The sequence below is a fragment of the Gossypium arboreum genome, chromosome 2 (assembly GCF_025698485.1).
Source record: "Gossypium arboreum isolate Shixiya-1 chromosome 2, ASM2569848v2, whole genome shotgun sequence".
Taxonomy (NCBI): Eukaryota; Viridiplantae; Streptophyta; class Magnoliopsida; order Malvales; family Malvaceae; genus Gossypium; species Gossypium arboreum.
Window position 1 is genome coordinate 38269076 of NC_069071.1, and position 6973 is coordinate 38276048.

Sequence of the window (6973 nt, forward strand, 5' to 3'; positions counted from 1 at the left end):
ACTTACTAAGCATAAAAAAAATGCTTACCCGTTACTTTGGCTCTCTATTTTATAGATTTCGCCGATAGCAATCGGATTCGGGATCAATAAAGTCGAAGTCATCCACACTATCCACGCTCTATTTTGGTATAAATTTTGGTTGAACTTTGAAATGGCATGTATAGGACTACCCTTGTTGGTTGAATATGTTGTGATGTATATATGTACGGCCATGCGAAAATGGCTCGTAAAAGTGAAGTATCGACTTAGACTAATTGTGGTTTGTATGTATATATTTGGTGTCATGATGTGGCTATGGCTTGGAAATGGGAATGTTGGTCATATGATCAGCCATTGGCATGGTTAAAATGACCATATATGAACCTATGTATGGCAAGACTAGTTGGTTCATGGAGGCTACCAAATAGGTAAGACCTACCTTAAAAACAGATGCTGCCAGCTGCAGTGACGTGAATGTGAAAAATCACCAAAATTCGTAGGAATGGAATTAAATAGTGAATAAGCTATGTAAATGAACCTTGATGAGTCTATTTTCATATGGAAGAAACGAAATGGTCATAGGAGTTACATGTTAAGAGATATTAAAGCTATTGTGAGACAGGGCCAGAACGGTTTCTGGGTTCCCTTTCGCAAATTTAAAAATTTACTATAAATTATCCAAAAAGAATTAGGAGACATACCTTATATGTACAGATTCCATTTTGAGTCTAGTTTTATTAGAAACAAACGGCACCAGCATTAAAGTCCTGTACAGAGAGATATTCAAGTTATACCGCGCGAAGGTCAGAGCAGTCGATCCCTGTAACATGGGTGACTTTAACTAATAAACTGTACCAATTGGACCGACCAAAAATTCTAGAAATAAATCCATGGATGGATATATGAGTCTAAATTCAGGGAAAATTTACGAAACCAGTTTCCGAGTTTTGAAACTCGAGATATGATTTTTAAGGCGACAGTGACGCAGTTTTCCAGCCTGACTGGAAATGTCAAATGGATGGGCAAAACAAGTGAACTTGGCTTGTTAACCCCTCGTGTCCGACACCAGCGATGGTCTCGGGTTCGGGGTGTTACAGTTTTTGATTTCATGGATGAAATTGAAAGTCACCATGGTTGAGTGATGTAAGTTTATGATGAAATAGAATTAAATTAAAGCTTTAATTTGTTTATGAGATGATTTTATTAGGTTATTTCAATAGAAATTGATTTTTAGGACCTAATTGTGAAAATGCTTGGAATTAAAGTCTATTGCTGAAATTCTGATTCCTAAAGGTTGTAAACTAGTTTAAGGTGATATAATAAAATGTTAATTGAGAAAAATCAGCTCAATTGAGAGGCTAATTGAGTAGGGACGAAATTATCATTTATTAAAAGCTTAGGGGAAAAATGGTAATAAACAGCTTGCACAAAAACAGTTTAGACAGCAGCAGTAGACTAACTTTGAAAAATCACCATAAATTGTAGAAATCGAATTAGAAGATGAAAAAAATATGGAATTAAATATTATTTAGTCTAGTTTCTCATAGAAGAAATAGTGTAAGCAATGAATTTTTCAATTTTGAGATAAAATGAATTTTGTGAGATAAGGTCAGAGTGAATTTGGGTTCCCCTGTTCTGACTTTGAAAAATCATAAAAAATTTAAGAAAAACAATTATGGGCTTAAATTTATATGTCTAGAATCCTTAATGAGTCTATTTTTAAGAGAAACAAACAAGAATATTATTTGAATTCTGTATGAAGAGATAATTAATTTTTAGTAAAGAAGGGTTAGAACTATCGACAGCAGAACATGGGTGAATTTAAAGAATAAAATGTACTTATTTACTAAACCAAAAATTATAAAAATTTTATAGTAAAAATATATATGAGTTTATTTTGAGGGAAAATTAACGGATCTTAATTTGGAGTTCCGTAGCTCAAGTTATAAATAATTTTGTGACTATGACTCAAGTAGACAGCTTTGAATGAACTATAAATAATAGTTGAATTATAGAGAATGTTGCATATGAACATGAAATGTATTAAATTGATAATTAAATTTATTTATTTAGATCCGGAAGATTCAAATACGAAGCTAGATCGAGGAAAAGAAAAAGTTTGGGATCAGTAGATTTTTATTGTTTACAAACAAGTATCAAGGTAAGTTCGTGTAACTTGAATTATATTCTTAAATGCTTGAAATGCATGTTTTTTATATAAATATGATTTGAATGTTCATTATATAGAAATTTATGAAACATTGATATATTTGATAAAATGGGAAGAAATCCTGTTTGAATGAAAGGAAAATTCGATGGATCTCTGAAAAAGAATTGACGGTAAAAAGGATCTAGCCCGGACAGGTGATCCTATCCTGATATAGCCCTCCCGAAGAATATGTGTAAAATGGATTTAGCCCGAACATGTAATCCGAATTAGGGTCTGAATTTAGCCTGGACTGGTAATTTAGATCCAAGCTCATTAGAGTAATTGTCGTTGTAGGGGATTTAGCCTGGACTGGTAATCCCTACAATACTCTATGAGTTTATATTGCGAGGATTTAGCTCGACTGGTAATCCCGCCGCAAGGTTGAGGTTCATGAGTGTGCTCTCTGAAATGGATATGTAAAGCACATGAATATGAATTGACGGACCCGAATTGTACAATAAATGTGTACCTCTGAAAATCCATTGAAATTTGATAAATTCAACGGGATAAATATGGAAAATAACAAGGAAATGGAAATCATGGTATTGACGAGCTCATCAATCATGGTATATATATTATTGATACATGGAAATTATTGTACTAACTTGAATGTTGAGTTTGTGCATGTTAGGGTAATAATGCATTGAATGGATATATGAATGTTTATTATATTGTATTGAAAATATTAGGTAAGTATAATTCTTGTTACATGAGCTTACTAAGCACAAAGTGCTTACCCCGCTTCCTTTTCCCTGTTTTGTAGTGTTAAGAGCTCTGAGGTCGGATTTGGTCGAGACACATCACATCGTCAACCTCGAGATTTGGTATATAAAGAAACTTTATTTTGGAAATCAATGGCATGTATAAGCTAACAAAGTAAATGTTAACGAAATGAATGTAAAGTTAGCCATTAGTATGGTTAACAAACCCGGTTTTAGATATGTGATGACGTTATCTTATAAATATGCATGAATTTATCTTGAAAATATGTTGAATTGATTTGGTTGATGTGGATTGGTCTCGATTTAATATTGCGGGAAGGTTAGATATTTATAAAGGGCTATATTGAATATAAAAAAATTAATTGTAAACTCCAAGATGCCTCGTACCTATTAAAGCAATGAATACGGGTAGGGGTATTACAATAATAAGATCCATCGAATGAGTCGAGGTTTTGCATCAGTTTTAGTCAAAAGATGGCGAAGAGCGGAATGGTCAGTATAAACGACAACTTTAGACAATATTAAATATGGCCTAGATTTATCGAATGCAAAAACCACAGCTAGCAACTCTTTCTCCATGGTGGTGTAGTTTTCTTGTGCGGCTGTCAAAGTCCTGCTAGCATAATAGATAGGTTGAAAATGTTTATCTCTTCGTTGTCCCAAAACTACACCTACTGCAAAATCACTCGCATCACACATTAGTTCAAAAGGTGAATTCCAATTAGGTGTAATTAAAATTGGAGCTTTAGTCAGCTTATCCTTTAAAGTATTAAATGCTTCTAAACACTCTTGATCGAAATTAAAGGGCACATCTTTTTCTAGTAATTTAGTCAAAGGCTTAGATATTTTAGAAAAGTCTTTAATAAATCTTCTATAAAACTCAGCATGTCCTTAGAAGCTTCTAATATCCTTAGCTAAATTAGGGGGAGGTAGTTTTTCAATTCTTTCAATTTTAGATTTATCAACCTCAATCCCTCTACTAGAAATTTTATGTCCTAACACAATACCTTCTTGAACCATAAAGTGACATTTTTCCCAGTTAAGCATAAGGTTTGTTTCCTTACATCTTATTAACACTCGTTTTAAATTTTTGAGGCAAAGATGGAAAGAGTTATCGAAAACTGAGAAATAATCCATAAATACCTCCATGACGTCTTCTACGAGTTCGTCAAAATTGGCCATCATGCAGTGCTGAAAAGTAGTAGGAGCATTACATAATCCAAAAGGCATTTTACGATAAGGAAACGTACTGTATGGACATGTAAATGTCACCTTTTCTTGATAATCAGAAGCTATTGGGATTTGGAAGTAGCCAGAGAGTCCGTCTAAAAAGCAGTATTACATGTGTCCTGACAATCTTTCCAACATTCGGTCAATGAATGGAAGGGGAAAGTGGTCTTTTCTCGTGGCATCATTTAGCTTTCTATAATCAATGCACACTCTCAAACCTGTGACTGTCCTTGTTGGGATTAATTCATTCTTCTCATTAGCTACAACAGTCATGCCTCATTTCTTAGGGACAACCTGCACTGGACTCACCCAAGAACTGTCAGAAATAGGATAAATAATTCCAGCATCTAGGAGTTTAGTTACCTCATCTTTAACAACTTCCTTCATGTTGGGATTCAGTCATCTTTGGGCTTGCACGCATGGTTTATATTCATCTTCCATTAAAATTTTATGGGTGCAAAAAGAAGGGCTGATCCCTTTAATGTCAGAAATTTTCCATGCTATGGCCCTTTTATGCTCTCTTAATACTTGGAGTAATTCCTCTTTCTCTTTGGGTTGCAAGTTGGATGCAATAATTACCGATAATGTAGAATTATTTCCAAGGAATACATATTCCAAGTGATTCGGCAATTGTTTAAGTTCTAGTTTGGGAGGTTCGTCAATAGAGGGTTTTTTCTTAAGTTCATCTTTTACCTTAATTCCCTCATATTCTCCTAATTTTGGGGAGGATTCATTGGAGTTTAGTTCGGTTTCTATCTCAGAATCATCATCCACCCCCTCTCCTGAGACACAGTTCCATCGTGTCCTTGTGTACGATTTCCTGAAAGGAATCTTGAGTAGCATGATCCATAAAGTCGATAAAATAACATGAGTGATCCTGTTCTCTAGAAAATCTCATGGCATTATAAATTTTAAAAATAATCTCTTAGTCACCTACTTTAAGTACCAATTTACCATCACCCACATTAATTACAGCTCTAGCAATGTCTAAGAATGGCCGAGCTAAGATTAAAGGCACCTCAACATCTTCATCCATGTCAAGCACAACGAAATCAACAGGGAATATAAATTTGTTTACTTTTACAAGTACGTCCTCTATAATTCCCCTAGGATATTTAACAGATCTATCAACTAATTGAATACTCATCATAGTGGGTTTAGGTTCCCCAAGACCTAGTTGTTTAAACATTTTATATGGCATCAAATTAATGCTGGCGCCTACATCAGCTAGTGCTTTATCAACATTCAAACTACCAATTAAACAGGGAATAGTAAAACTTCCTGGATCTTTCAGTTTGGTTGGCAGTTTATTTTGGAGTATGGCTGAGCACTCTTTATTAAGTTCCACTATAGATAAGTCTTTAAACTTCCTTTTGTTTGTTAGAAGCTCCTTTAAAAATTTTGCATATGTAGGCATCTGCGATATAGCTTCAACAAAAGGTAAGTTAATATGTAGTTTTTTAAAAAGTTTAAGAAATTTAACTAATTGTGCATCCATGCGGCCTTCCTACAACTTTGCTGGGTATGGGATTGGTGGTTTATATTCTTTTGGCATTATATTGTCATTGTTTTTGGGTTCGACCTCCTTTCTGTCAGCTTCTTGTGGTGGTTTCTTTTCAGATTTAGCTAACACTTTCCCACTCCTTAATGTAACTGCTTTCACATGATCTTTTGGGTTGGGTTCAGTGTTACTCGACAGGCTACCTTGTCGTCGTTCAGATATCAATTTAGCGAGCTGACCCATTTGAGTTTCGAGCCCTTGGATTGATGCTTGTTGATTTTTAAGTGTTGTCTCGGTATTCTAAAAACAAGTTTCTGACACTGAGATGAATTTTGTTGGCATCTCCTCAAGGTTCGGCTTTTTCTCTTGTTGGTAGAGTGGTTGTTGAAAACCCGGAGGATGTTGTGGACTTTGATTTCCTTGACCGCCCCATGAGAAATTGGGATGGTTCCTCCAACCTAGATTATAAGTGTTACTATACGGGTTATTTTGGGGTCTAGAGTTATTGTTACCCATATATTGGACTAGTTCCTCATCAATGCTAGGATTGAAGGGTTGATATTCTGTGCATGGTCCTCCTCCATTCGAGTCGCACCTCATCACAGGATGTACCTGAATAGAACCACACAAACCATCAATCTTTTTATTTAAGAGTTCTACTTGGTTAGATAGCATAGTAACCAAGATCGAGGTTGAAAACACCTTGCTTTAAATCGACTTTGTTCTCATAACTTGCCACTGATAGTTATTCAGTGACATCTCCTTAATAAATTCGTAAGCTGCCTTAGGTGTTTTGTTATTCAAAGTTCCACCGGTGGTTGTGTTGATGAGTTGCCTCGTTGAGGGGTTCACACTGTTGTAAAACATCTGAACCTATAGCCAAAGTGGTAACCCATGGTAAGGGCATCTTCTCAAAATATCCTTGTATCTCTCTCATGCATCATAGAGTGTTTCTAAATACATCTGCACAAAAGAAGAGATATCATTATGTAATTTGGCTGTTTTAACCGGTGATAAATATTTTAATAAAAACTTTTCGGTCATTGGTTCCCAAGTAGTGATTAACCCTCGTGGTAACGAGTTCAACCATTGTTTAGCCTTATTCCTCAACAAAAAAGGGAATAACTGAAGGTGAATGGCGTTATCAGAAATGCCATTGACTTTAAAAGTCTCGTAAAACTCTAAGAAATTTTCCAAGTGAGCATTGGGATCCTCGTCCTGCAAACCATCAAACTGAACAAACTGTTGGATCATTTGAATTGTGTTAGGTTTCAGTTCAAAATTATTTGCAGCAACAGCAGGCCTAACTATGCTTGATTCAGTTCCTGTTAA

The 6973-nt window shown here is 35.1% G+C and overlaps 1 non-coding gene across 1 annotated transcript; it reads left to right on the forward strand.

Moving 5' to 3' along the window:
- The first annotated feature begins 6530 nt into the window (after positions 1–6530).
- Positions 6531–6636, forward strand: LOC128289607 (small nucleolar RNA R71). The gene has a single exon (XR_008279252.1). It is a non-coding gene; the product is annotated as a small nucleolar RNA R71 (small nucleolar RNA).
- The last annotated feature ends 337 nt before the right edge of the window (positions 6637–6973 follow it).